Source organism: Hypomesus nipponensis, chromosome 9 (assembly GCF_054491055.1).
Source record: "Hypomesus nipponensis isolate SF chromosome 9, ASM5449105v1, whole genome shotgun sequence".
In the NCBI taxonomy this organism is placed as follows: domain Eukaryota; kingdom Metazoa; phylum Chordata; class Actinopteri; order Osmeriformes; family Osmeridae; genus Hypomesus; species Hypomesus nipponensis.
Window position 1 is genome coordinate 27,258,154 of NC_140369.1, and position 26,117 is coordinate 27,284,270.

Here is a 26,117-nt window from a genome sequence, read left to right on the forward strand (position 1 = left end):
GTGATCTTCAGCCAGCAACCGGGCTGCGCTTTTTTTTCTCCGCCGATACCTGGCAGGCCGTCAAGCGCCTTTTCCACAGCACCTTCTGACCTGGGTGGGGGGAGGGCCACTGCCATGCAGCATGCCTCGTTGGCGCAGTAGGCAGCGCGTCAGTCTCATAATCTGAAGGTCGTCTTGTCACTTCTGTTTCAAAATGGAATAGAAGCACGGCAGAGGGTGTTTGCAGCTGGTGATCTTCAGCCAGCAACCGGGCTGCGCTTTTTTTTCTCTGCCGATACCTGGCAGGCCGTCAAGCGCCTTTTCCACAGCACCTTCTGACCTGGGTGGGGGGAGGGCCACTGCCATGCAGCATGCCTCGTTGGCGAAGTAGGCAGCGCGTCAGTCTCATAAACTGAAGGTCGTGAGTTCGAGCCTCACACGGGGCAGGTATTTTAGAAAAAGTAGGTAGGACATTGCCACGTCCGTTTCAAAATGGAATGGACGCACGGCAGAGGGTGTTTGCAGCGGGGTCTCTTTAGCCAGCAACCGGGCTGCGCTTTTTTTTCTCCGCCGATACCTGGCAGGCCGTCAAGCGCCTTTTCCACAGCACCTTCTGACCTGGGTGGGGGGAGGGCCACTGCCATGCAGCATGCCTCGTTGGCGCAGTAGGCAGCGCGTCAGTCTCATAATCTGAAGGTCGTCTTGTCACTTCCGTTTCAAAATGGAATGGACGCACGGCAGAGGGTGTTTGCAGCTGGTGATCTTCAGCCAGCAACCGGGCTGCGCTTTTTTTTCTCCGCCGATACCTGGCAGGCCGACAAGCGCCGTTTCCACAGCACCTTATGACCTGGGTGGGGGGAGGGCCACTGCCATGCAGCATGCCTCGTTGGCGCAGTAGGCAGCGCGTCAGTCTCATAATCTGAAGGTCGTGAGTTCGAGCCTCACACGGGGCAGGTATTTTAGAAAAAGTAGGACATTGCCACGTCCGTTTCAAAATGGAATGGACGCACGGCAGAGGGTGTTTGCAGCTGGTGATCTTCAGCCAGCAACCGGGCTGCGCTTTTTTTTCTCCGCCGATACCTGGCAGGCCGTCAAGCGCCGTTTCCACAGCACCTTCTGACCAGGGTGGGGGGAGGGCCACTGCCACGCAGCATGCCTCGTTGGCGCAGTAAGCAGCGTGTCAGTCTCATAATCTGAAGGTCGTCTTGTCACTTCTGTTTCAAAATGGAATAGAAGCACGGCAGAGGGTGTTTGCAGCTGGTGATCTTCAGCCAGCAACCGGGCTGCGCTTTTTTTTTTTTTCGCCGATACCTGGCAGGCCGTCAAGCGCCTTTTCCACAGCACCTTCTGACCTGGGTGGGGGGAGGGCCACTGCCATGCAGCATGCCTCGTTGGCGCAGTAGGCAGCGAGTCAGTCTCATAATCTGAAGGTCGTCTTGTCACTTCCGTTTCAAAATGGAATGGACGCACGGCAGAGGGTGTTTGCAGCTGGTGATCTTCAGCCAGCAACCGGGCTGCGCTTTTTTTCTCCGCCGATACCTGGCAGGCCGTCAAGCGCCGTTTCCACAGCACCTTATGACCTGGGTGGGGGGAGGGCCACTGCCATGCAGCATGCCTCGTTGGCGCAGTAGGCAGCGCGTCAGTCTCATAATCTGAAGGTCGTGAGTTCGAGCCTCACACGGGGCAGGTATTTTAGAAAAAGTAGGACATTGTCACGTCCGTTTCAAAATGGAATGGACGCACGGCAGAGGGTGTTTGCAGCTGGTGATCTTCAGCCAGCAACCGGGCTGCGCTTTTTTTTCTCCGCCGATACCTGGCAGGCCGTCAAGCGCCGTTTCCACAGCACCTTCTGACCAGGGTGGGGGGAGGGCCACTGCCACGCAGCATGCCTCGTTGGCGCAGTAAGCAGCGTGTCAGTCTCATAATCTGAAGGTCGTCTTGTCACTTCTGTTTCAAAATGGAATAGAAGCACGGCAGAGGGTGTTTGCAGCTGGTGATCTTCAGCCAGCAACCGGGCTGCCTCTTTTTTTCTCTGCCGATACCTGGCAGGCCGTCAAGCGCCTTTTCCACAGCACCTTCTGACCTGGGTGGGGGGAGGGCCACTGCCATGCAGCATGCCTCGTTGGCGAAGTAGGCAGCGCGTCAGTCTCATAAACTGAAGGTCGTGAGTTCGAGCCTCACACGGGGCAGGTATTTTAGAAAAAGTAGGTAGGACATTGCCACGTCCGTTTCAAAATGGAATGGACGCACGGCAGAGGGTGTTTGCAGCTGGTGATCTTCAGCCAGCAACCGGGCTGCGCTTTTTTTTCTCCGCCGATACCTGGCAGGCCGTCAAGCGCCTTTTCCACAGCACCTTCTGACCTGGGTGGGGGGAGGGCCACTGCCATGCAGCATGCCTCGTTGGCGCAGTAGGCAGCGCGTCAGTCTCATAATCTGAAGGTCGTCTTGTCACTTCCGTTTCAAAATGGAATGGACGCACGGCAGAGGGTGTTTGCAGCTGGTGATCTTCAGCCAGCAACCGGGCTGCGCTTTTTTTTCTCCGCCGATACCTGGCAGGCCGACAAGCGCCGTTTCCACAGCACCTTATGACCTGGGTGGGGGGAGGGCCACTGCCATGCAGCATGCCTCGTTGGCGCAGTAGGCAGCGCGTCAGTCTCATAATCTGAAGGTCGTGAGTTCGAGCCTCACACGGGGCAGGTATTTTAGAAAAAGTAGGACATTGTCACGTCCGTTTCAAAATGGAATGGACGCACGGCAGAGGGTGTTTGCAGCTGGTGATCTTCAGCCAGCAACCGGGCTGCGCTTTTTTTTTGTCCGGCGATAACTGGCAGGCTTTCAAGCGCCTTTTCCACAGCACCTTCTGACCTGGGTGGGGGGAGGGCCACTGCCATGCAGAATGCCTCGTTGGCGCAGTAAGCAGCGTGTCAGTCTCATAATCTGAAGGTCGTCTTGTCACTTCCGTTTCAAAATGGAATGGACGCACGGCAGAGGGTGTTTGCAGCTGGTGATCTTCAGCCAGCAACCGGGCTGCGCTTTTTTTTCCTCCGCCGATACCTGGCAGGCCGTCAAGCGCCGTTTCCACAGCACCTTCTGACCTGGGTGGGGGGAGGGCCACTGCCATGCAGCATGCCTCGTTGGCGCAGTAGGCAGCGCGTCAGTCTCATAATCTGAAGGTCGTGAGTTCGAGCCTCACACGGGGCAGGTATTTTAGAAAAAGTAGGACATTGTCACGTCCGTTTCAAAATGGAATGGACGCACGGCAGAGGGTGTTTGCAGCTGGTGATCTTCAGCCAGCAACCGGGCTGCGCTTTTTTTTCTCCGCCGATACCTGGCAGGCCGTCCAGCGCCTTTTCCACAGCACCTTCTGACCTGGGTGGGGGGAGGGCCACTGCCATGCAGCATGCCTCGTTGGCGCAGTAGGCAGCGCGTCAGTCTCATAATCTGAAGGTCGTGAGTTCGAGCCTCACACGGGGCAGGTATTTTAGAAAAAGTAGGACATTGTCACGTCCGTTTCAAAATGGAATGGACGCACGGCAGAGGTTATTTTAGGCTGGTGATCTTCAGCCAGCAACCGGGCTGCGCTTTTTTTTGTCCGCCGATAACTGGCAGGCTGTCAAGCGCCTTTTCCACAGCACCTTCTGACCTGGGTGTGGGGAGGGCCACTGCCATGCAGAATGCCTCGTTGGCGCAGTAGGCAGCGCGTCAGTCTCATAATCTGAAGGTCGTGAGTTCGAGCCTCACACGGGGCAGGTATTTTAGAAAAAGTAGGACATTGTCACGTCCGTTTCAAAATGGAATGGACGCACGGCAGAGGGTATTTTAGGCTGGTGATCTTCAGACAGCAACCGGGCTGCGCTTTTTTTTGTCCGCCGATAACTGGCAGGCTGTCAAGCGCCTTTTCCACAGCACCTTCTGACCTGGGTGGGGGGAGGGCCACTGCCATGCGGCATGCCTCGTTGGCGCAGTAAGCAGCGTGTCAGTCTCATAATCTGAAGGTCGTCTTGTCACTTCCGTTTCAAAATGGAATGGAAGCACGGCAGAGGGTGTTTGCAGCTGGTGATCATCAGCCAGCAACCGGGCTGCGCTTTTTTTTCCTTCGCCGATACCTGGCAGGCCGTCAAGCGCCGTTTCCACAGAACCTTCTGACCTGGGTGGGGGGAGGGCCACTGCCATGCAGCATGCCTCGTTGGCGCAGTAGGCAGCGCGTCAGTCTCATAATCTGAAGGTTGTGAGTTCGAGCCTCACACGGGGCAGGTATTTTAGAAAAAGTAGGACATTGTCACGTCCGTTTCAAAATGGAATGGACGCACGGCAGAGGGTATTTTAGGCTGGTGATCTTCAGCCAGCAACCGGGCTGCGCTTTTTTTTGTCCGCCGATAACTGGCAGGCTGTCAAGCGCCGTTTCCACAGCACCTTCTGACCTGGGTGGGGGGAGGGCCACTGCCATGCAGCATGCCTCGTTGGCGCAGTAGGCAGCGCGTCAGTCTCATAATCTGAAGGTTGTGAGTTCGAGCCTCACACGGGGCAGGTATTTTAGAAAAAGTAGGACATTGTCACGTCCGTTTCAAAATGGAATGGACGCACGGCAGAGGGTATTTTAGGCTGGTGATCTTCAGCCAGCAACCGGGCTGCGCTTTTTTTTGTCCGCCGATAACTGGCAGGCTGTCAAGCGCCTTTTCCACAGCACCTTCTGACCTGGGTGGGGGGAGGGCCACTGCCATGCGGCATGCCTCGTTGGCGCAGTAAGCAGCGTGTCAGTCTCATAATCTGAAGGTCGTCTTGTCACTTCCGTTTCAAAATGGAATGGAAGCACGGCAGAGGGTGTTTGCAGCTGGTGATCTTCAGCCAGCAACCGGGCTGCGCTTTTTTTTCTCCGCCGATACCTGGCAGGCCGTCAAGCGCCGTTTCCACAGCACCTTCTGACCAGGGTGGGGGGAGGGCCACTGCCATGCAGCATGTCTCTTTGGCGCAGTAGGCAGCGCGTCAGTCTCATAATCTGAAGGTCGTGAGTTCGAGCCTCACACGGGGCAGGTATTTTAGAAAAAGTAGGACATTGTCACGTCCGTTTCAAAATGGAATGGACGCACGGCAGAGGGTGTTTGCAGCTGGTGATCTTCAGCCAGCAACCGGGCTGCGCTTTTTTTTCTCCGCCGATACCTGGCAGGCCGTCAAGCGCCGTTTCCACAGCACCTTCTGACCAGGGTGGGGGGAGGGCCACTGCCACGCAGCATGCCTCGTTGGCGCAGTAAGCAGCGTGTCAGTCTCATAATCTGAAGGTCGTCTTGTCACTTCTGTTTCAAAATGGAATGGAAGCACGGCAGAGGGTGTTTGCAGCTGGTGATCATCAGCCAGCAACCGGGCTGCGCTTTTTTTTCCTTCGCCGATACCTGGCAGGCCGTCAAGCGCCGTTTCCACAGAACCTTCTGACCTGGGTGGGGGGAGGGCCACTGCCATGCAGCATGCCTCGTTGGCGCAGTAGGCAGCGCGTCAGTCTCATAATATGAAGGTTGTGAGTTCGAGCCTCACACGGGGCAGGTATTTTAGAAAAAGTAGGACATTGTCACGTCCGTTTCAAAATGGAATGGACGCACGGCAGAGGGTATTTTAGGCTGGTGATCTTCAGCCAGCAACCGGGCTGCGCTTTTTTTTCTCCGCCGATACCTGGCAGGCCGTCAAGCGCCGTTTCCACAGCACCTTCTGACCAGGGTGGGGGGAGGGCCACTGCCACGCAGCATGCCTCGTTGGCGCAGTAAGCAGCGTGTCAGTCTCATAATCTGAAGGTCGTCTTGTCACTTCTGTTTCAAAATGGAATAGAAGCACGGCAGAGGGTGTTTGCAGCTGGTGATCTTCAGCCAGCAACCGGGCTGCGCTTTTTTTTCTCTGCCGATACCTGGCAGGCCGTCAAGCGCCTTTTCCACAGCACCTTCTGACCTGGGTGGGGGGAGGGCCACTGCCATGCAGCATGCCTCGTTGGCGAAGTAGGCAGCGCGTCAGTCTCATAAACTGAAGGTCGTGAGTTCGAGCCTCACACGGGGCAGGTATTTTAGAAAAAGTAGGTAGGACATTGCCACGTCCGTTTCAAAATGGAATGGACGCATGGCAGAGGGTGTTTGCAGCTGGTGATCTTCAGCCAGCAACCGGGCTGCGCTTTTTTTTCTCCGCCGATACCTGGCAGGCCGTCAAGCGCCTTTTCCACAGCACCTTCTGACCTGGGTGGGGGGAGGGCCACTGCCATGCAGCATGCCTCGTTGGCGCAGTAGGCAGCGCGTCAGTCTCATAATCTGAAGGTCGTCTTGTCACTTCCGTTTCAAAATGGAATGGACGCACGGCAGAGGGTGTTTGCAGCTGGTGATCTTCAGCCAGCAACCGGGCTGCGCTTTTTTTTCTCCGCCGATACCTGGCAGGCCGACAAGCGCCGTTTCCACAGCACCTTATGACCTGGGTGGGGGGAGGGCCACTGCCATGCAGCATGCCTCGTTGGCGCAGTAGGCAGCGCGTCAGTCTCATAATCTGAAGGTCGTGAGTTCGAGCCTCACACGGGGCAGGTATTTTAGAAAAAGTAGGACATTGTCACGTCCGTTTCAAAATGGAATGGACGCACGGCAGAGGGTGTTTGCAGCTGGTGATCTTCAGCCAGCAACCGGGCTGCGCTTTTTTTTCTCCGCCGATACCTGGCAGGCCGTCAAGCGCCGTTTCCACAGCACCTTCTGACCAGGGTGGGGGGAGGGCCACTGCCACGCAGCATGCCTCGTTGGCGCAGTAAGCAGCGTGTCAGTCTCATAATCTGAAGGTCGTCTTGTCACTTCTGTTTCAAAATGGAATAGAAGCACGGCAGAGGGTGTTTGCAGCTGGTGATCTTCAGCCAGCAACCGGGCTGCGCTTTTTTTTTTTTCGCCGATACCTGGCAGGCCGTCAAGCGCCTTTTCCACAGCACCTTCTGACCTGGGTGGGGGGAGGGCCACTGCCATGCAGCATGCCTCGTTGGCGCAGTAGGCAGCGAGTCAGTCTCATAATCTGAAGGTCGTCTTGTCACTTCCGTTTCAAAATGGAATGGACGCACGGCAGAGGGTGTTTGCAGCTGGTGATCTTCAGCCAGCAACCGGGCTGCGCTTTTTTTTCTCCGCCGATACCTGGCAGGCCGTCAAGCGCCGTTTCCACAGCACCTTATGACCTGGGTGGGGGGAGGGCCACTGCCATGCAGCATGCCTCGTTGGCGCAGTAGGCAGCGCGTCAGTCTCATAATCTGAAGGTCGTGAGTTCGAGCCTCACACGGGGCAGGTATTTTAGAAAAAGTAGGACATTGTCACGTCCGTTTCAAAATGGAATGGACGCACGGCAGAGGGTGTTTGCAGCTGGTGATCTTCAGCCAGCAACCGGGCTGCGCTTTTTTTTCTCCGCCGATACCTGGCAGGCCGTCAAGCGCCGTTTCCACAGCACCTTCTGACCAGGGTGGGGGGAGGGCCACTGCCACGCAGCATGCCTCGTTGGCGCAGTAAGCAGCGTGTCAGTCTCATAATCTGAAGGTCGTCTTGTCACTTCTGTTTCAAAATGGAATAGAAGCACGGCAGAGGGTGTTTGCAGCTGGTGATCTTCAGCCAGCAACCGGGCTGCCTCTTTTTTTCTCTGCCGATACCTGGCAGGCCGTCAAGCGCCTTTTCCACAGCACCTTCTGACCTGGGTGGGGGGAGGGCCACTGCCATGCAGCATGCCTCGTTGGCGAAGTAGGCAGCGCGTCAGTCTCATAAACTGAAGGTCGTGAGTTCGAGCCTCACACGGGGCAGGTATTTTAGAAAAAGTAGGTAGGACATTGCCACGTCCGTTTCAAAATGGAATGGACGCACGGCAGAGGGTGTTTGCAGCTGGTGATCTTCAGCCAGCAACCGGGCTGCGCTTTTTTTTCTCCGCCGATACCTGGCAGGCCGTCAAGCGCCTTTTCCACAGCACCTTCTGACCTGGGTGGGGGGAGGGCCACTGCCATGCAGCATGCCTCGTTGGCGCAGTAGGCAGCGCGTCAGTCTCATAATCTGAAGGTCGTCTTGTCACTTCCGTTTCAAAATGGAATGGACGCACGGCAGAGGGTGTTTGCAGCTGGTGATCTTCAGCCAGCAACCGGGCTGCGCTTTTTTTTCTCCGCCGATACCTGGCAGGCCGACAAGCGCCGTTTCCACAGCACCTTATGACCTGGGTGGGGGGAGGGCCACTGCCATGCAGCATGCCTCGTTGGCGCAGTAGGCAGCGCGTCAGTCTCATAATCTGAAGGTCGTGAGTTCGAGCCTCACACGGGGCAGGTATTTTAGAAAAAGTAGGACATTGTCACGTCCGTTTCAAAATGGAATGGACGCACGGCAGAGGGTGTTTGCAGCTGGTGATCTTCAGCCAGCAACCGGGCTGCGCTTTTTTTTCTCCGCCGATACCTGGCAGGCCGTCAAGCGCCTTTTCCACAGCACCTTCTGACCAGGGTGGGGGGAGGGCCACTGCCATGCAGCATGCCTCGTTGGCGAAGTAGGCAGCGCGTCAGTCTCATAAACTGAAGGTCGTGAGTTCGAGCCTCACACGGGGCAGGTATTTTAGAAAAAGTAGGTAGGACATTGCCACGTCCGTTTCAAAATGGAATGGACGCACGGCAGAGGGTGTTTGCAGCTGGTGATCTTCAGCCAGCAACCGGGCTGCGCTTTTTTTTCTCCGCCGATACCTGGCAGGCCGTCAAGCGCCTTTTCCACAGCACCTTCTGACCTGGGTGGGGGGAGGGCCACTGCCATGCAGCATGCCTCGTTGGCGCAGTAGGCAGCGCGTCAGTCTCATAATCTGAAGGTCGTCTTGTCACTTCCGTTTCAAAATGGAATGGACGCACGGCAGAGGGTGTTTGCAGCTGGTGATCTTCAGCCAGCAACCGGGCTGCGCTTTTTTTTCTCCGCCGATACCTGGCAGGCCGACAAGCGCCGTTTCCACAGCACCTTATGACCTGGGTGGGGGGAGGGCCACTGCCATGCAGCATGCCTCGTTGGCGCAGTAGGCAGCGCGTCAGTCTCATAATCTGAAGGTCGTGAGTTCGAGCCTCACACGGGGCAGGTATTTTAGAAAAAGTAGGACATTGTCACGTCCGTTTCAAAATGGAATGGACGCACGGCAGAGGGTGTTTGCAGCTGGTGATCTTCAGCCAGCAACCGGGCTGCGCTTTTTTTTCTCCGCCGATACCTGGCAGGCCGTCAAGCGCCGTTTCCACAGCACCTTCTGACCAGGGTGGGGGGAGGGCCACTGCCACGCAGCATGCCTCGTTGGCGCAGTAAGCAGCGTGTCAGTCTCATAATCTGAAGGTCGTCTTGTCACTTCTGTTTCAAAATGGAATAGAAGCACGGCAGAGGGTGTTTGCAGCTGGTGATCTTCAGCCAGCAACCGGGCTGCGCTTTTTTTTTTTTTCGCCGATACCTGGCAGGCCGTCAAGCGCCTTTTCCACAGCACCTTCTGACCTGGGTGGGGGGAGGGCCACTGCCATGCAGCATGCCTCGTTGGCGCAGTAGGCAGCGCGTCAGTCTCATAATCTGAAGGTCGTCTTGTCACTTCCGTTTCAAAATGGAATGGACGCACGGCAGAGGGTGTTTGCAGCTGGTGATCTTCAGCCAGCAACCGGGCTGCGCTTTTTTTCTCCGCCGATACCTGGCAGGCCGTCAAGCGCCGTTTCCACAGCACCTTATGACCTGGGTGGGGGGAGGGCCACTGCCATGCAGCATGCCTCGTTGGCGCAGTAGGCAGCGCGTCAGTCTCATAATCTGAAGGTCGTGAGTTCGAGCCTCACACGGGGCAGGTATTTTAGAAAAAGTAGGACATTGTCACGTCCGTTTCAAAATGGAATGGACGCACGGCAGAGGGTGTTTGCAGCTGGTGATCTTCAGCCAGCAACCGGGCTGCGCTTTTTTTTCTCCGCCGATACCTGGCAGGCCGTCAAGCGCCGTTTCCACAGCACCTTCTGACCAGGGTGGGGGGAGGGCCACTGCCACGCAGCATGCCTCGTTGGCGCAGTAAGCAGCGTGTCAGTCTCATAATCTGAAGGTCGTCTTGTCACTTCTGTTTCAAAATGGAATAGAAGCACGGCAGAGGGTGTTTGCAGCTGGTGATCTTCAGCCAGCAACCGGGCTGCGCTTTTTTTTCTCTGCCGATACCTGGCAGGCCGTCAAGCGCCTTTTCCACAGCACCTTCTGACCTGGGTGGGGGGAGGGCCACTGCCATGCAGCATGCCTCGTTGGCGAAGTATGCAGCGCGTCAGTCTCATAAACTGAAGGTCGTGAGTTCGAGCCTCACACGGGGCAGGTATTTTAGAAAAAGTAGGTAGGACATTGCCACGTCCGTTTCAAAATGGAATGGACGCACGGCAGAGGGTGTTTGCAGCTGGTGATCTTCAGCCAGCAACCGGGCTGCGCTTTTTTTTCTCCGCCGATACCTGGCAGGCCGTCAAGCGCCTTTTCCACAGCACCTTCTGACCTGGGTGGGGGGAGGGCCACTGCCATGCAGCATGCCTCGTTGGCGCAGTAGGCAGCGCGTCAGTCTCATAATCTGAAGGTCGTCTTGTCACTTCCGTTTCAAAATGGAATGGACGCACGGCAGAGGGTGTTTGCAGCTGGTGATCTTCAGCCAGCAACCGGGCTGCGCTTTTTTTTCTCCGCCGATACCTGGCAGGCCGACAAGCGCCGTTTCCACAGCACCTTATGACCTGGGTGGGGGGAGGGCCACTGCCATGCAGCATGCCTCGTTGGCGCAGTAGGCAGCGCGTCAGTCTCATAATCTGAAGGTCGTGAGTTCGAGCCTCACACGGGGCAGGTATTTTAGAAAAAGTAGGACATTGTCACGTCCGTTTCAAAATGGAATGGACGCACGGCAGAGGGTGTTTGCAGCTGGTGATCTTCAGCCAGCAACCGGGCTGCGCTTTTTTTTCTCCGCCGATACCTGGCAGGCCGTCAAGCGCCGTTTCCACAGCACCTTCTGACCAGGGTGGGGGGAGGGCCACTGCCACGCAGCATGCCTCGTTGGCGCAGTAAGCAGCGTGTCAGTCTCATAATCTGAAGGTCGTCTTGTCACTTCTGTTTCAAAATGGAATAGAAGCACGGCAGAGGGTGTTTGCAGCTGGTGATCTTCAGCCAGCAACCGGGCTGCGCTTTTTTTTTTTTCGCCGATACCTGGCAGGCCGTCAAGCGCCTTTTCCACAGCACCTTCTGACCTGGGTGGGGGGAGGGCCACTGCCATGCAGCATGCCTCGTTGGCGCAGTAGGCAGCGAGTCAGTCTCATAATCTGAAGGTCGTCTTGTCACTTCCGTTTCAAAATGGAATGGACGCACGGCAGAGGGTGTTTGCAGCTGGTGATCTTCAGCCAGCAACCGGGCTGCGCTTTTTTTTCTCCGCCGATACCTGGCAGGCCGTCAAGCGCCGTTTCCACAGCACCTTATGACCTGGGTGGGGGGAGGGCCACTGCCATGCAGCATGCCTCGTTGGCGCAGTAGGCAGCGCGTCAGTCTCATAATCTGAAGGTCGTGAGTTCGAGCCTCACACGGGGCAGGTATTTTAGAAAAAGTAGGACATTGTCACGTCCGTTTCAAAATGGAATGGACGCACGGCAGAGGGTGTTTGCAGCTGGTGATCTTCAGCCAGCAACCGGGCTGCGCTTTTTTTTCTCCGCCGATACCTGGCAGGCCGTCAAGCGCCGTTTCCACAGCACCTTCTGACCAGGGTGGGGGGAGGGCCACTGCCACGCAGCATGCCTCGTTGGCGCAGTAAGCAGCGTGTCAGTCTCATAATCTGAAGGTCGTCTTGTCACTTCTGTTTCAAAATGGAATAGAAGCACGGCAGAGGGTGTTTGCAGCTGGTGATCTTCAGCCAGCAACCGGGCTGCCTCTTTTTTCTCTGCCGATACCTGGCAGGCCGTCAAGCGCCTTTTCCACAGCACCTTCTGACCTGGGTGGGGGGAGGGCCACTGCCATGCAGCATGCCTCGTTGGCGAAGTAGGCAGCGCGTCAGTCTCATAAACTGAAGGTCGTGAGTTCGAGCCTCACACGGGGCAGGTATTTTAGAAAAAGTAGGTAGGACATTGCCACGTCCGTTTCAAAATGGAATGGACGCACGGCAGAGGGTGTTTGCAGCTGGTGATCTTCAGCCAGCAACCGGGCTGCGCTTTTTTTTCTCCGCCGATACCTGGCAGGCCGTCAAGCGCCTTTTCCACAGCACCTTCTGACCTGGGTGGGGGGAGGGCCACTGCCATGCAGCATGCCTCGTTGGCGCAGTAGGCAGCGCGTCAGTCTCATAATCTGAAGGTCGTCTTGTCACTTCCGTTTCAAAATGGAATGGACGCACGGCAGAGGGTGTTTGCAGCTGGTGATCTTCAGCCAGCAACCGGGCTGCGCTTTTTTTTCTCCGCCGATACCTGGCAGGCCGACAAGCGCCGTTTCCACAGCACCTTATGACCTGGGTGGGGGGAGGGCCACTGCCATGCAGCATGCCTCGTTGGCGCAGTAGGCAGCGCGTCAGTCTCATAATCTGAAGGTCGTGAGTTCGAGCCTCACACGGGGCAGGTATTTTAGAAAAAGTAGGACATTGTCACGTCCGTTTCAAAATGGAATGGACGCACGGCAGAGGGTGTTTGCAGCTGGTGATCTTCAGCCAGCAACCGGGCTGCGCTTTTTTTTCTCCGCCGATACCTGGCAGGCCGTCAAGCGCCTTTTCCACAGCACCTTCTGACCAGGGTGGGGGGAGGGCCACTGCCATGCAGCATGCCTCGTTGGCGAAGTAGGCAGCGCGTCAGTCTCATAAACTGAAGGTCGTGAGTTCGAGCCTCACACGGGGCAGGTATTTTAGAAAAAGTAGGTAGGACATTGCCACGTCCGTTTCAAAATGGAATGGACGCACGGCAGAGGGTGTTTGCAGCTGGTGATCTTCAGCCAGCAACCGGGCTGCGCTTTTTTTTCTCCGCCGATACCTGGCAGGCCGTCAAGCGCCTTTTCCACAGCACCTTCTGACCTGGGTGGGGGGAGGGCCACTGCCATGCAGCATGCCTCGTTGGCGCAGTAGGCAGCGCGTCAGTCTCATAATCTGAAGGTCGTCTTGTCACTTCCGTTTCAAAATGGAATGGACGCACGGCAGAGGGTGTTTGCAGCTGGTGATCTTCAGCCAGCAACCGGGCTGCGCTTTTTTTTCTCCGCCGATACCTGGCAGGCCGACAAGCGCCGTTTCCACAGCACCTTATGACCTGGGTGGGGGGAGGGCCACTGCCATGCAGCATGCCTCGTTGGCGCAGTAGGCAGCGCGTCAGTCTCATAATCTGAAGGTCGTGAGTTCGAGCCTCACACGGGGCAGGTATTTTAGAAAAAGTAGGACATTGTCACGTCCGTTTCAAAATGGAATGGACGCACGGCAGAGGGTGTTTGCAGCTGGTGATCTTCAGCCAGCAACCGGGCTGCGCTTTTTTTTCTCCGCCGATACCTGGCAGGCCGTCAAGCGCCGTTTCCACAGCACCTTCTGACCAGGGTGGGGGGAGGGCCACTGCCACGCAGCATGCCTCGTTGGCGCAGTAAGCAGCGTGTCAGTCTCATAATCTGAAGGTCGTCTTGTCACTTCTGTTTCAAAATGGAATAGAAGCACGGCAGAGGGTGTTTGCAGCTGGTGATCTTCAGCCAGCAACCGGGCTGCGCTTTTTTTTTTTTTTCGCCGATACCTGGCAGGCCGTCAAGCGCCTTTTCCACAGCACCTTCTGACCTGGGTGGGGGGAGGGCCACTGCCATGCAGCATGCCTCGTTGGCGCAGTAGGCAGCGCGTCAGTCTCATAATCTGAAGGTCGTCTTGTCACTTCCGTTTCAAAATGGAATGGACGCACGGCAGAGGGTGTTTGCAGCTGGTGATCTTCAGCCAGCAACCGGGCTGCGCTTTTTTTTCTCCGCCGATACCTGGCAGGCCGTCAAGCGCCGTTTCCACAGCACCTTATGACCTGGGTGGGGGGAGGGCCACTGCCATGCAGCATGCCTCGTTGGCGCAGTAGGCAGCGCGTCAGTCTCATAATCTGAAGGTCGTGAGTTCGAGCCTCACACGGGGCAGGTATTTTAGAAAAAGTAGGACATTGTCACGTCCGTTTCAAAATGGAATGGACGCACGGCAGAGGGTGTTTGCAGCTGGTGATCTTCAGCCAGCAACCGGGCTGCGCTTTTTTTTCTCCGCCGATACCTGGCAGGCCGTCAAGCGCCTTTTCCACAGCACCTTCTGACCAGGGTGGGGGGAGGGCCACTGCCACGCAGCATGCCTCGTTGGCGCAGTAAGCAGCGTGTCAGTCTCATAATCTGAAGGTCGTCTTGTCACTTCTGTTTCAAAATGGAATAGAAGCACGGCAGAGGGTGTTTGCAGCTGGTGATCTTCAGCCAGCAACCGGGCTGCGCTTTTTTTTCTCTGCCGATACCTGGCAGGCCGTCAAGCGCCTTTTCCACAGCACCTTCTGACCTGGGTGGGGGGAGGGCCACTGCCATGCAGCATGCCTCGTTGGCGAAGTATGCAGCGCGTCAGTCTCATAAACTGAAGGTCGTGAGTTCGAGCCTCACACGGGGCAGGTATTTTAGAAAAAGTAGGTAGGACATTGCCACGTCCGTTTCAAAATGGAATGGACGCACGGCAGAGGGTGTTTGCAGCTGGTGATCTTCAGCCAGCAACCGGGCTGCGCTTTTTTTTCTCCGCCGATACCTGGCAGGCCGTCAAGCGCCTTTTCCACAGCACCTTCTGACCTGGGTGGGGGGAGGGCCACTGCCATGCAGCATGCCTCGTTGGCGCAGTAGGCAGCGCGTCAGTCTCATAATCTGAAGGTCGTCTTGTCACTTCCGTTTCAAAATGGAATGGACGCACGGCAGAGGGTGTTTGCAGCTGGTGATCTTCAGCCAGCAACCGGGCTGCGCTTTTTTTTCTCCGCCGATACCTGGCAGGCCGACAAGCGCCGTTTCCACAGCACCTTATGACCTGGGTGGGGGGAGGGCCACTGCCATGCAGCATGCCTCGTTGGCGCAGTAGGCAGCGCGTCAGTCTCATAATCTGAAGGTCGTGAGTTCGAGCCTCACACGGGGCAGGTATTTTAGAAAAAGTAGGACATTGTCACGTCCGTTTCAAAATGGAATGGACGCACGGCAGAGGGTGTTTGCAGCTGGTGATCTTCAGCCAGCAACCGGGCTGCGCTTTTTTTTCTCCGCCGATACCTGGCAGGCCGTCAAGCGCCTTTTCCACAGCACCTTCTGACCAGGGTGGGGGGAGGGCCAATGCCACGCAGCATGCCTCGTTGGCGCAGTAAGCAGCGTGTCAGTCTCATAATCTGAAGGTCGTCTTGTCACTTCTGTTTCAAAATGGAATAGAAGCACGGCAGAGGGTGTTTGCAGCTGGTGATCTTCAGCCAGCAACCGGGCTGCGCTTTTTTTTTTTTCGCCGATACCTGGCAGGCCGTCAAGCGCCTTTTCCACAGCACCTTCTGACCTGGGTGGGGGAGGGCCACTGCCATGCAGCATGCCTCGTTGGCGCAGTAGGCAGCGCGTCAGTCTCATAATCTGAAGGTCGTCTTGTCACTTCCGTTTCAAAATGGAATGGACGCACGGCAGAGGGTGTTTGCAGCTGGTGATCTTCAGCCAGCAACCGGGCTGCGCTTTTTTTTCTCCGCCGATACCTGGCAGGCCGTCAAGCGCCGTTTCCACAGCACCTTATGACCTGGGTGGGGGGAGGGCCACTGCCATGCAGCATGCCTCGTTGGCGCAGTAGGCAGCGCGTCAGTCTCATAATCTGAAGGTCGTGAGTTCGAGCCTCACACGGGGCAGGTATTTTAGAAAAAGTAGGACATTGTCACGTCCGTTTCAAAATGGAATGGACGCACGGCAGAGGGTGTTTGCAGCTGGTGATCTTCAGCCAGCAACCGGGCTGCGCTTTTTTTTCTCCGCCGATACCTGGCAGGCCGTCAAGCGCCGTTTCCACAGCACCTTATGACCTGGGTGGGGGGAGGGCCACTGCCATGCAGCATGCCTCGTTGGCGCAGTAGGCAGCGCGTCAGTCTCATAATCTGAAGGTCGTGAGTTCGAGCCTCACACGGGGCAGGTATTTTAGAAAAAGTAGGACATTGTCACGTCCGTTTCAAAATGGAATGGACGCACGGCAGAGGGTGTTTGCAGCTGGTGATCTTCAGCCAGCAACCGGGCTGCGCTTTTTTTTCTCCGCCGATACCTGGCAGGCCGTCAAGCGCCGTTTCCACAGCACCTTCTGACCAGGGTGGGGGGAGGGCCACTGCCACGCAGCATGCCTCGTTGGCGCAGTAAGCAGCGTGTCAGTCTCATAATCTGAAGGTCGTCTTGTCACTTCTGTTTAAAAATGGAATAGAAGCACGGCAGAGGGTGTTTGCAGCTGGTGATCTTCAGCCAGCAACCGGGCTGCGCTTTTTTTTCTCTGCCGATACCTGGCAGGCCGTCAAGCGCCTTTTCCACAGCACCTTCTGACCTGGGTGGGGGGAGGGCCACTGCCATGCAGCATGCCTCGTTGGCGCAGTAGGCAGCGCGTCAGTCTCATAATCTGAAGGTCGTCTTGTCACTTCCGTTTCAAAATGGAATGGACGCACGGCAGAGGGTGTTTGCAGCTGGTGATCTTCAGCCAGCAACCGGGCTGCGCTTTTTTTTCTCCGCCGATACCTGGCAGGCCGTCAAGCGCCGTTTCCACAGCACCTTATGACCTGGGTGGGGGGAGGGCCACTGCCATGCAGCATGCCTCGTTGGCGCAGTAGGCAGCGCGTCAGTCTCATAATCTGAAGGTCGTGAGTTCGAGCCTCACACGGGGCAGGTATTTTAGAAAAAGTAGGACATTGTCACGTCCGTTTCAAAATGGAATGGACGCACGGCAGAGGGTGTTTGCAGCTGGTGATCTTCAGCCAGCAACCGGGCTGCGCTTTTTTTTCTCCGCCGATACCTGGCAGGCCGTCAAGCGCCGTTTCCACAGCACCTTATGACCTGGGTGGGGGGAGGGCCACTGCCATGCAGCATGCCTCGTTGGCGCAGTAGGCAGCGCGTCAGTCTCATAATCTGAAGGTCGTGAGTTCGAGCCTCACACGGGGCAGGTATTTTAGAAAAAGTAGGACATTGTCACGTCCGTTTCAAAATGGAATGGACGCACGGCAGAGGGTGTTTGCAGCTGGTGATCTTCAGCCAGCAACCGGGCTGCGCTTTTTTTTCTCCGCCGATACCTGGCAGGCCGTCAAGCGCCGTTTCCACAGCACCTTCTGACCAGGGTGGGGGGAGGGCCACTGCCACGCAGCATGCCTCGTTGGCGCAGTAAGCAGCGTGTCAGTCTCATAATCTGAAGGTCGTCTTGTCACTTCTGTTTCAAAATGGAATAGAAGCACGGCAGAGGGTGTTTGCAGCTGGTGATCTTCAGCCAGCAACCGGGCTGCGCTTTTTTTCTCTGCCGATACCTGGCAGGCCGTCAAGCGCCTTTTCCACAGCACCTTCTGACCTGGGTGGGGGGAGAGCCACTGCCATGCAGCATGCCTCGTTGGCGAAGTATGCAGCGCGTCAGTCTCATAAACTGAAGGTCGTGAGTTCGAGCCTCACACGGGGCAGGTATTTTAGAAAAAGTAGGTAGGACATTGCCACGTCCGTTTCAAAATGGAATGGACGCACGGCAGAGGGTGTTTGCAGCTGGTGATCTTCAGCCAGCAACCGGGCTGCGCTTTTTTTTCTCCGCCGATACCTGGCAGGCCGTCAAGCGCCTTTTCCACAGCACCTTCTGACCTGGGTGGGGGGAGGGCCACTGCCATGCAGCATGCCTCGTTGGCGCAGTAGGCAGCGCGTCAGTCTCATAATCTGAAGGTCGTCTTGTCACTTCCGTTTCAAAATGGAATGGACGCACGGCAGAGGGTGTTTGCAGCTGGTGATCTTCAGCCAGCAACCGGGCTGCGCTTTTTTTTCTCCGCCGATACCTGGCAGGCCGACAAGCGCCGTTTCCACAGCACCTTATGACCTGGGTGGGGGGAGGGCCACTGCCATGCAGCATGCCTCGTTGGCGCAGTAGGCAGCGCGTCAGTCTCATAATCTGAAGGTCGTGAGTTCGAGCCTCACACGGGGCAGGTATTTTAGAAAAAGTAGGACATTGTCACGTCCGTTTCAAAATGGAATGGACGCACGGCAGAGGGTGTTTGCAGCTGGTGATCTTCAGCCAGCAACCGGGCTGCGCTTTTTTTTCTCCGCCGATACCTGGCAGGCCGTCAAGCGCCTTTTCCACAGCACCTTCTGACCAGGGTGGGGGGAGGGCCAATGCCACGCAGCATGCCTCGTTGGCGCAGTAAGCAGCGTGTCAGTCTCATAATCTGAAGGTCGTCTTGTCACTTCTGTTTCAAAATGGAATAGAAGCACGGCAGAGGGTGTTTGCAGCTGGTGATCTTCAGCCAGCAACCGGGCTGCGCTTTTTTTCTCCGCCGATACCTGGCAGGCCGTCAAGCGCCGTTTCCACAGCACCTTATGACCTGGGTGGGGGGAGGGCCACTGCCATGCAGCATGCCTCGTTGGCGCAGTAGGCAGCGCGTCAGTCTCATAATCTGAAGGTCGTGAGTTCGAGCCTCACACGGGGCAGGTATTTTAGAAAAAGTAGGACATTGTCACGTCCGTTTCAAAATGGAATGGACGCACGGCAGAGGGTGTTTGCAGCTGGTGATCTTCAGCCAGCAACCGGGCTGCGCTTTTTTTTCTCCGCCGATACCTGGCAGGCCGTCAAGCGCCGTTTCCACAGCACCTTCTGACCAGGGTGGGGGGAGGGCCACTGCCACGCAGCATGCCTCGTTGGCGCAGTAAGCAGCGTGTCAGTCTCATAATCTGAAGGTCGTCTTGTCACTTCTGTTTCAAAATGGAATAGAAGCACGGCAGAGGGTGTTTGCAGCTGGTGATCTTCAGCCAGCAACCGGGCTGCGCTTTTTTTTCTCTGCCGATACCTGGCAGGCCGTCAAGCGCCTTTTCCACAGCACCTTCTGACCTGGGTGGGGGGAGGGCCACTGCCATGCAGCATGCCTCGTTGGCGAAGTATGCAGCGCGTCAGTCTCATAAACTGAAGGTCGTGAGTTCGAGCCTCACACGGGGCAGGTATTTTAGAAAAAGTAGGTAGGACATTGCCACGTCCGTTTCAAAATGGAATGGACGCACGGCAGAGGGTGTTTGCAGCTGGTGATCTTCAGCCAGCAACCGGGCTGCGCTTTTTTTTCTCCGCCGATACCTGGCAGGCCGACAAGCGCCGTTTCCACAGCACCTTATGACCTGGGTGGGGGGAGGGCCACTGCCATGCAGCATGCCTCGTTGGCGCAGTAGGCAGCGCGTCAGTCTCATAATCTGAAGGTCGTGAGTTCGAGCCTCACACGGGGCAGGTATTTTAGAAAAAGTAGGACATTGTCACGTCCGTTTCAAAATGGAATGGACGCACGGCAGAGGGTGTTTGCAGCTGGTGATCTTCAGCCAGCAACCGGGCTGCGCTTTTTTTTCTCCGCCGATACCTGGCAGGCCGTCAAGCGCCTTTTCCACAGCACCTTCTGACCAGGGTGGGGGGAGGGCCAATGCCACGCAGCATGCCTCGTTGGCGCAGTAAGCAGCGTGTCAGTCTCATAATCTGAAGGTCGTCTTGTCACTTCTGTTTCAAAATGGAATAGAAGCACGGCAGAGGGTGTTTGCAGCTGGTGATCTTCAGCCAGCAACCGGGCTGCGCTTTTTTTTTTTTTCGCCGATACCTGGCAGGCCGTCAAGCGCCTTTTCCACAGCACCTTCTGACCTGGGTGGGGGGAGGGCCACTGCCATGCAGCATGCCTCGTTGGCGCAGTAGGCAGCGCGTCAGTCTCATAATCTGAAGGTCGTCTTGTCACTTCCGTTTCAAAATGGAATGGACGCACGGCAGAGGGTGTTTGCAGCTGGTGATCTTCAGCCAGCAACCGGGCTGCGCTTTTTTTTCTCCGCCGATACCTGGCAGGCCGTCAAGCGCCGTTTCCACAGCACCTTATGACCTGGGTGGGGGGAGGGCCACTGCCATGCAGCATGCCTCGTTGGCGCAGTAGGCAGCGCGTCAGTCTCATAATCTGAAGGTCGTGAGTTCGAGCCTCACACGGGGCAGGTATTTTAGAAAAAGAAGGACATTGTCACGTCCGTTTCAAAATGGAATGGACGCACGGCAGAGGGTGTTTGCAGCTGGTGATCTTCAGCCAGCAACCGGGCTGCGCTTTTTTTTCTCCGCCGATACCTGGCAGGCCGTCAAGCGCCGTTTCCACAGCACCTTCTGACCAGGGTGGGGGGAGGGCCACTGCCACGCAGCATGCCTCGTTGGCGCAGTAAGCAGCGTGTCAGTCTCATAATCTGAAGGTCGTCTTGTCACTTCTGTTTCAAAATGGAATAGAAGCACGGCAGAGGGTGTTTGCAGCTGGTGATCTTCAGCCAGCAACCGGGCTGCGCTTTTTTTCTCCGCCGATACCTGGCAGGCCGTCAAGCGCCTTTTCCACAGCACCTTCTGACCTGGGTGGGGGGAGGGCCACTGCCATGCAGCATGCCTCGTTGGCGCAGTAGGCAGCGCGTCAGTCTCATAATCTGAAGGTCGTCTTGTCACTTCCATTTCAAAATGGAATGGACGCACGGCAGAGGGTGTTTGCAACTGGTGATCTTCAGCCAGCAACCGGGCTGCGCTTTTTTTTCTCCGCCGATACCTGGCAGGCCGTCAAGCGCCTTTTCCACAGCACCTTCTGACCTGGGTGGGGGGAGGGCCACTGCCATGCAGCATGCCTCGTTGGCGCAGTAGGCAGCGCCTCAGTCTCATAATCTGAAGGTCGTCTTGTCACTTCCATTTCAAAATGGAATGGACGCACGGCAGAGGGTGTTTGCAGCTGGTGATCTTCAGCCAGCAACCGGGCTGCGCTTTTTTTTCTCCGCCGATACCTGGCAGGCCGTCAAGCGCCGTTTCCACAGCACCTTATGACCTGGGTGGGGGGAGGGCCACTGCCATGCAGCATTCCTCGTTGGCGCAGTAGGCAGCGCGTCAGTCTCATAATCTGAAGGTCGTGAGTTCGAGCCTCACACGGGGCAGGTATTTTAGAAAAAGTAGGACATTGTCACGTCCGTTTCAAAATGGAATGGACGCACGGCAGAGGGTGTTTGCAGCTGGTGATCTTCAGCCAGCAACCGGGCTGCGCTTTTTTTTCTCCGCCGATACCTGGCAGGCCGTCAAGCGCCTTTTCCACAGCACCTTCTGACCAGGGTGGGGGGAGGGCCAATGCCACGCAGCATGCCTCGTTGGCGCAGTAAGCAGCGTGTCAGTCTCATAATCTGAAGGTCGTCTTGTCACTTCTGTTTCAAAATGGAATAGAAGCACGGCAGAGGGTGTTTGCAGCTGGTGATCTTCAGCCAGCAACCGGGCTGCGCTTTTTTTTTTTTCGCCGATACCTGGCAGGCCGTCAAGCGCCTTTTCCACAGCACCTTCTGACCTGGGTGGGGGGAGGGCCACTGCCATGCAGCATGCCTCGTTGGCGCAGTAGGCAGCGCGTCAGTCTCATAATCTGAAGGTCGTCTTGTCACTTCCGTTTCAAAATGGAATGGACGCACGGCAGAGGGTGTTTGCAGCTGGTGATCTTCAGCCAGCAACCGGGCTGCGCTTTTTTTTCTCCGCCGATACCTGGCAGGCCGTCAAGCGCCGTTTCCACAGCACCTTATGACCTGGGTGGGGGGAGGGCCACTGCCATGCAGCATGCCTCGTTGGCGCAGTAGGCAGCGCGTCAGTCTCATAATCTGAAGGTTGTGAGTTCGAGCCTCACACGGGGCAGGTATTTTAGAAAAAGTAGGACATTGTCACGTCCGTTTCAAAATGGAATGGACGCACGGCAGAGGGTGTTTGCAGCTGGTGATCTTCAGCCAGCAACCGGGCTGCGCTTTTTTTTCTCCGCCGATACCTGGCAGGCCGTCAAGCGCCGTTTCCACAGCACCTTCTGACCAGGGTGGGGGGAGGGCCACTGCCACGCAGCATGCCTCGTTGGCGCAGTAAGCAGCATGTCAGTCTCATAATCTGAAGGTCGTCTTGTCACTTCTGTTTCAAAATGGAATAGAAGCACGGCAGAGGGTGTTTGCAGCTGGTGATCTTCAGCCAGCAACCGGGCTGCGCTTTTTTTTCTCCGCCGATACCTGGCAGGCCGTCAAGCGCCTTTTCCACAGCACCTTCTGACCTGGGTGGGGGGAGGGCCACTGCCATGCAGCATGCCTCGTTGGCGCAGTAGGCAGCGCGTCAGTCTCATAATCTGAAGGTCGTCTTGTCACTTCCATTTCAAAATGGAATGGACGCACGGCAGAGGGTGTTTGCAGCTGGTGATCTTCAGCCAGCAACCGGGCTGCGCTTTTTTTTCTCCGCCGATACCTGGCAGGCCGTCAAGCGCCTTTTCCACAGCACCTTCTGACCTGGGTGGGGGGAGGGCCACTGCCATGCAGCATGCCTCGTTGGCGCAGTAGGCAGCGCCTCAGTCTCATAATCTGAAGGTCGTCTTGTCACTTCCATTTCAAAATGGAATGGACGCACGGCAGAGGGTGTTTGCAGCTGGTGATCTTCAGCCAGCAACCGGGCTGCGCTTTTTTTTCTCCGCCGATACCTGGCAGGCCGTCAAGCGCCGTTTCCACAGCACCTTATGACCTGGGTGGGGGGAGGGCCACTGCCATGCAGCATGCCTCGTTGGCGCAGTAGGCAGCGCGTCAGTCTCATAATCTGAAGGTTGTGAGTTCGAGCCTCACACGGGGCAGGTATTTTAGAAAAAGTAGGACATTGTCACGTCCGTTTCAAAATGGAATGGACGCACGGCAGAGGGTGTTTGCAGCTGGTGATCTTCAGCCAGCAACCGGGCTGCGCTTTTTTTTCTCCGCCGATACCTGGCAGGCCGTCAAGCGCTGTTTCCACAGCACCTTATGACCTGGGTGGGGGGAGGGCCACTGCCATGCAGCATGCCTCGTTGGCGCAGTAGGCAGCGCGTCAGTCTCATAATCTGAAGGTCGTGAGTTCGAGCCTCACACGGGGCAGGTATTTTAGAAAAAGTAGGACATTGTCACGTCCGTTTCAAAATGGAATGGACGCACGGCAGAGGGTGTTTGCAGCTGGTGATCTTCAGCCAGCAACCGGGCTGCGCTTTTTTTTCTCCGCCGATACCTGGCAGGCCGTCAAGCGCCGTTTCCACAGCACCTTCTGACCAGGGTGGGGGGAGGGCCACTGCCACGCAGCATGCCTCGTTGGCGCAGTAAGCAGCATGTCAGTCTCATAATCTGAAGGTCGTCTTGTCACTTCTGTTTCAAAATGGAATAGAAGCACGGCAGAGGGTGTTTGCAGCTGGTGATCTTCAGCCAGCAACCGGGCTGCGCTTTTTTTCTCCGCCGATACCTGGCAGGCCGTCAAGCGCCTTTTCCACAGCACCTTCTGACCTGGGTGGGGGGAGGGCCACTGCCATGCAGCATGCCTCGTTGGCGCAGTAGGCAGCGCGTCAGTCTCATAATCTGAAGGTCGTCTTGTCACTTCCATTTCAAAATGGAATGGACGCACGGCAGAGGGTGTTTGCAGCTGGTGATCTTCAGCCAGCAACCGGGCTGCGCTTTTTTTTCTCCGCCGATACCTGGCAGGCCGTCAAGCGCCGTTTCCACAGCACCTTCTGACCTGGGTGGGGGGAGGGCCACTGCCATGCAGCATGTCTCGTTGGCGCAGTAGGCAGCGCGTCAGTCTCATAATCTGAAGGTTGTGAGTTCGAGCCTCACACGGGGCAGGTATTTTAGAAAAAGTAGGACATTGTCACGTCCGTTTCAAAATGGAATGGACGCACGGCAGAGGGTGTTTGCAGCTGGTGATCTTCAGCCAGCAACCGGGCTGCGCTTTTTTTTCTCCGCCGATACCTGGCAGGCCGTCAAGCGCCGTTTCCACAGCACCTTCTGACCAGGGTGGGGGGAGGGCCACTGCCACGCAGCATGCCTCGTTGGCGCAGTAAGCAGCGTGTCAGTCTCATAATCTGAAGGTCGTCTTGTCACTTCTGTTTCAAAATGGAATGGAAGCACGGCAGAGGGTGTTTGCAGCTGGTGATCATCAGCCAGCAACCGGGCTGCGCTTTTTTTTCCTTCGCCGATACCTGGCAGGCCGTCAAGCGCCGTTTCCACAGAACCTTCTGACCTGGGTGGGGGGAGGGCCACTGCCATGCAGCATGCCTCGTTGGCGCAGTAGGCAGCGCGTCAGTCTCATAATATGAAGGTTGTGAGTTCGAGCCTCACACGGGGCAGGTATTTTAGAAAAAGTAGGACATTGTCACGTCCGTTTCAAAATGGAATGGACGCACGGCAGAGGGTATTTTAGGCTGGTGATCTTCAGCCAGCAACCGGGCTGCGCTTTTTTTCTCCGCCGATACCTGGCAGGCCGTCAAGCGCCGTTTCCACAGCACCTTCTGACCAGGGTGGGGGGAGGGCCACTGCCACGCAGCATGCCTCCTTGGCGCAGTAAGCAGCATGTCAGTCTCATAATCTGAAGGTCGTCTTGTCACTTCTGTTTCAAAATGGAATAGAAGCACGGCAGAGGGTGTTTGCAGCTGGTGATCTTCAGCCAGCAACCGGGCTGCGCTTTTTTTTCTCCGCCGATACCTGGCAGGCCGTCAAGCGCCTTTTCCACAGCACCTTCTGACCTGGGTGGGGGGAGGGCCACTGCCATGCAGCATGCCTCGTTGGCGCAGTAGGCAGCGCGTCAGTCTCATAATCTGAAGGTCGTCTTGTCACTTCCATTTCAAAATGGAATGGACGCACGGCAGAGGGTGTTTGCAGCTGGTGATCTTCAGCCAGCAACCGGGCTGCGCTTTTTTTTCTCCGCCGATACCTGGCAGGCCGTCAAGCGCCTTTTCCACAGCACCTTCTGACCTGGGTGGGGGGAGGGCCACTGCCATGCAGCATGCCTCGTTGGCGCAGTAGGCAGCGCCTCAGTCTCATAATCTGAAGGTCGTCTTGTCACTTCCATTTCAAAATGGAATGGACGCACGGCAGAGGGTGTTTGCAGCTGGTGATCTTCAGCCAGCAACCGGGCTGCGCTTTTTTTTCTCCGCCGATACCTGGCAGGCCGTCAAGCGCCGTTTCCACAGCACCTTATGACCTGGGTGGGGGGAGGGCCACTGCCATGCAGCATGCCTCGTTGGCGCAGTAGGCAGCGCGTCAGTCTCATAATCTGAAGGTTGTGAGTTCGAGCCTCACACGGGGCAGGTATTTTAGAAAAAGTAGGACATTGTCACGTCCGTTTCAAAATGGAATGGACGCACGGCAGAGGGTGTTTGCAGCTGGTGATCTTCAGCCAGCAACCGGGCTGCGCTTTTTTTTCTCCGCCGATACCTGGCAGGCCGTCAAGCGCCGTTTCCACAGCACCTTATGACCTGGGTGGGGGGAGGGCCACTGCCATGCAGCATGCCTCGTTGGCGCAGTAGGCAGCGCGTCAGTCTCATAATCTGAAGGTCGTGAGTTCGAGCCTCACACGGGGCAGGTATTTTAGAAAAAGTAGGACATTGTCACGTCCGTTTCAAAATGGAATGGACGCACGGCAGAGGGTGTTTGCAGCTGGTGATCTTCAGCCAGCAACCGGGCTGCGCTTTTTTTTCTCCGCCGATACCTGGCAGGCCGTCAAGCGCCGTTTCCACAGCACCTTCTGACCAGGGTGGGGGGAGGGCCACTGCCACGCAGCATGCCTCGTTGGCGCAGTAAGCAGCATGTCAGTCTCATAATCTGAAGGTCGTCTTGTCACTTCTGTTTCAAAATGGAATAGAAGCACGGCAGAGGGTGTTTGCAGCTGGTGATCTTCAGCCAGCAACCGGGCTGCGCTTTTTTTCTCCGCCGATACCTGGCAGGCCGTCAAGCGCCTTTTCCACAGCACCTTCTGACCTGGGTGGGGGGAGGGCCACTGCCATGCAGCATGCCTCGTTGGCGCAGTAGGCAGCGCGTCAGTCTCATAATCTGAAGGTCGTCTTGTCACTTCCATTTCAAAATGGAATGGACGCACGGCAGAGGGTGTTTGCAGCTGGTGATCTTCAGCCAGCAACCGGGCTGCGCTTTTTTTTCTCCGCCGATACCTGGCAGGCCGTCAAGCGCCGTTTCCACAGCACCTTCTGA

General features: G+C 56.6%; 33 non-coding genes across 33 annotated transcripts; all 33 read left to right on the forward strand.

The window, feature by feature from the left end:
• The first annotated feature begins 859 nt into the window (after nt 1-859).
• On the forward strand, nt 860-932 carry trnam-cau (transfer RNA methionine (anticodon CAU)). The gene has a single exon. It is a non-coding gene; the product is annotated as a tRNA-Met (tRNA).
• A 660-nt stretch (nt 933-1,592) lies between these two features.
• trnam-cau (transfer RNA methionine (anticodon CAU)) lies at nt 1,593-1,665 on the forward strand. The gene has a single exon. It is a non-coding gene; the product is annotated as a tRNA-Met (tRNA).
• Nucleotides 1,666-2,602: 937 nt separating this feature from the next.
• Nucleotides 2,603-2,675, forward strand: trnam-cau (transfer RNA methionine (anticodon CAU)). The gene has a single exon. It is a non-coding gene; the product is annotated as a tRNA-Met (tRNA).
• A 432-nt stretch (nt 2,676-3,107) lies between these two features.
• trnam-cau (transfer RNA methionine (anticodon CAU)) lies at nt 3,108-3,180 on the forward strand. The gene has a single exon. It is a non-coding gene; the product is annotated as a tRNA-Met (tRNA).
• A 201-nt stretch (nt 3,181-3,381) lies between these two features.
• trnam-cau (transfer RNA methionine (anticodon CAU)) lies at nt 3,382-3,454 on the forward strand. The gene has a single exon. It is a non-coding gene; the product is annotated as a tRNA-Met (tRNA).
• Nucleotides 3,455-3,655: 201 nt separating this feature from the next.
• trnam-cau (transfer RNA methionine (anticodon CAU)) lies at nt 3,656-3,728 on the forward strand. Its single transcript has one exon. It is a non-coding gene; the product is annotated as a tRNA-Met (tRNA).
• Nucleotides 3,729-4,159: 431 nt separating this feature from the next.
• Nucleotides 4,160-4,232, forward strand: trnam-cau (transfer RNA methionine (anticodon CAU)). The gene has a single exon. It is a non-coding gene; the product is annotated as a tRNA-Met (tRNA).
• A 201-nt stretch (nt 4,233-4,433) lies between these two features.
• trnam-cau (transfer RNA methionine (anticodon CAU)) lies at nt 4,434-4,506 on the forward strand. Its single transcript has one exon. It is a non-coding gene; the product is annotated as a tRNA-Met (tRNA).
• Nucleotides 4,507-6,450: 1,944 nt separating this feature from the next.
• Nucleotides 6,451-6,523, forward strand: trnam-cau (transfer RNA methionine (anticodon CAU)). The gene has a single exon. It is a non-coding gene; the product is annotated as a tRNA-Met (tRNA).
• Nucleotides 6,524-7,183: 660 nt separating this feature from the next.
• On the forward strand, nt 7,184-7,256 carry trnam-cau (transfer RNA methionine (anticodon CAU)). Its single transcript has one exon. It is a non-coding gene; the product is annotated as a tRNA-Met (tRNA).
• A 937-nt stretch (nt 7,257-8,193) lies between these two features.
• On the forward strand, nt 8,194-8,266 carry trnam-cau (transfer RNA methionine (anticodon CAU)). The gene has a single exon. It is a non-coding gene; the product is annotated as a tRNA-Met (tRNA).
• A 708-nt stretch (nt 8,267-8,974) lies between these two features.
• trnam-cau (transfer RNA methionine (anticodon CAU)) lies at nt 8,975-9,047 on the forward strand. The gene has a single exon. It is a non-coding gene; the product is annotated as a tRNA-Met (tRNA).
• A 660-nt stretch (nt 9,048-9,707) lies between these two features.
• Nucleotides 9,708-9,780, forward strand: trnam-cau (transfer RNA methionine (anticodon CAU)). Its single transcript has one exon. It is a non-coding gene; the product is annotated as a tRNA-Met (tRNA).
• A 937-nt stretch (nt 9,781-10,717) lies between these two features.
• Nucleotides 10,718-10,790, forward strand: trnam-cau (transfer RNA methionine (anticodon CAU)). Its single transcript has one exon. It is a non-coding gene; the product is annotated as a tRNA-Met (tRNA).
• A 660-nt stretch (nt 10,791-11,450) lies between these two features.
• On the forward strand, nt 11,451-11,523 carry trnam-cau (transfer RNA methionine (anticodon CAU)). The gene has a single exon. It is a non-coding gene; the product is annotated as a tRNA-Met (tRNA).
• Nucleotides 11,524-12,459: 936 nt separating this feature from the next.
• trnam-cau (transfer RNA methionine (anticodon CAU)) lies at nt 12,460-12,532 on the forward strand. Its single transcript has one exon. It is a non-coding gene; the product is annotated as a tRNA-Met (tRNA).
• Nucleotides 12,533-13,240: 708 nt separating this feature from the next.
• Nucleotides 13,241-13,313, forward strand: trnam-cau (transfer RNA methionine (anticodon CAU)). Its single transcript has one exon. It is a non-coding gene; the product is annotated as a tRNA-Met (tRNA).
• A 662-nt stretch (nt 13,314-13,975) lies between these two features.
• On the forward strand, nt 13,976-14,048 carry trnam-cau (transfer RNA methionine (anticodon CAU)). The gene has a single exon. It is a non-coding gene; the product is annotated as a tRNA-Met (tRNA).
• A 937-nt stretch (nt 14,049-14,985) lies between these two features.
• trnam-cau (transfer RNA methionine (anticodon CAU)) lies at nt 14,986-15,058 on the forward strand. Its single transcript has one exon. It is a non-coding gene; the product is annotated as a tRNA-Met (tRNA).
• A 659-nt stretch (nt 15,059-15,717) lies between these two features.
• On the forward strand, nt 15,718-15,790 carry trnam-cau (transfer RNA methionine (anticodon CAU)). The gene has a single exon. It is a non-coding gene; the product is annotated as a tRNA-Met (tRNA).
• Nucleotides 15,791-15,991: 201 nt separating this feature from the next.
• trnam-cau (transfer RNA methionine (anticodon CAU)) lies at nt 15,992-16,064 on the forward strand. The gene has a single exon. It is a non-coding gene; the product is annotated as a tRNA-Met (tRNA).
• A 659-nt stretch (nt 16,065-16,723) lies between these two features.
• trnam-cau (transfer RNA methionine (anticodon CAU)) lies at nt 16,724-16,796 on the forward strand. Its single transcript has one exon. It is a non-coding gene; the product is annotated as a tRNA-Met (tRNA).
• Nucleotides 16,797-16,997: 201 nt separating this feature from the next.
• Nucleotides 16,998-17,070, forward strand: trnam-cau (transfer RNA methionine (anticodon CAU)). The gene has a single exon. It is a non-coding gene; the product is annotated as a tRNA-Met (tRNA).
• A 936-nt stretch (nt 17,071-18,006) lies between these two features.
• Nucleotides 18,007-18,079, forward strand: trnam-cau (transfer RNA methionine (anticodon CAU)). The gene has a single exon. It is a non-coding gene; the product is annotated as a tRNA-Met (tRNA).
• Nucleotides 18,080-18,508: 429 nt separating this feature from the next.
• trnam-cau (transfer RNA methionine (anticodon CAU)) lies at nt 18,509-18,581 on the forward strand. The gene has a single exon. It is a non-coding gene; the product is annotated as a tRNA-Met (tRNA).
• Nucleotides 18,582-19,289: 708 nt separating this feature from the next.
• Nucleotides 19,290-19,362, forward strand: trnam-cau (transfer RNA methionine (anticodon CAU)). Its single transcript has one exon. It is a non-coding gene; the product is annotated as a tRNA-Met (tRNA).
• Nucleotides 19,363-20,023: 661 nt separating this feature from the next.
• Nucleotides 20,024-20,096, forward strand: trnam-cau (transfer RNA methionine (anticodon CAU)). The gene has a single exon. It is a non-coding gene; the product is annotated as a tRNA-Met (tRNA).
• Nucleotides 20,097-21,716: 1,620 nt separating this feature from the next.
• Nucleotides 21,717-21,789, forward strand: trnam-cau (transfer RNA methionine (anticodon CAU)). The gene has a single exon. It is a non-coding gene; the product is annotated as a tRNA-Met (tRNA).
• Nucleotides 21,790-22,677: 888 nt separating this feature from the next.
• trnam-cau (transfer RNA methionine (anticodon CAU)) lies at nt 22,678-22,750 on the forward strand. The gene has a single exon. It is a non-coding gene; the product is annotated as a tRNA-Met (tRNA).
• A 201-nt stretch (nt 22,751-22,951) lies between these two features.
• Nucleotides 22,952-23,024, forward strand: trnam-cau (transfer RNA methionine (anticodon CAU)). Its single transcript has one exon. It is a non-coding gene; the product is annotated as a tRNA-Met (tRNA).
• Nucleotides 23,025-23,682: 658 nt separating this feature from the next.
• On the forward strand, nt 23,683-23,755 carry trnam-cau (transfer RNA methionine (anticodon CAU)). Its single transcript has one exon. It is a non-coding gene; the product is annotated as a tRNA-Met (tRNA).
• A 1,391-nt stretch (nt 23,756-25,146) lies between these two features.
• trnam-cau (transfer RNA methionine (anticodon CAU)) lies at nt 25,147-25,219 on the forward strand. The gene has a single exon. It is a non-coding gene; the product is annotated as a tRNA-Met (tRNA).
• A 201-nt stretch (nt 25,220-25,420) lies between these two features.
• trnam-cau (transfer RNA methionine (anticodon CAU)) lies at nt 25,421-25,493 on the forward strand. Its single transcript has one exon. It is a non-coding gene; the product is annotated as a tRNA-Met (tRNA).
• Nucleotides 25,494-26,117: the final 624 nt, after the last annotated feature.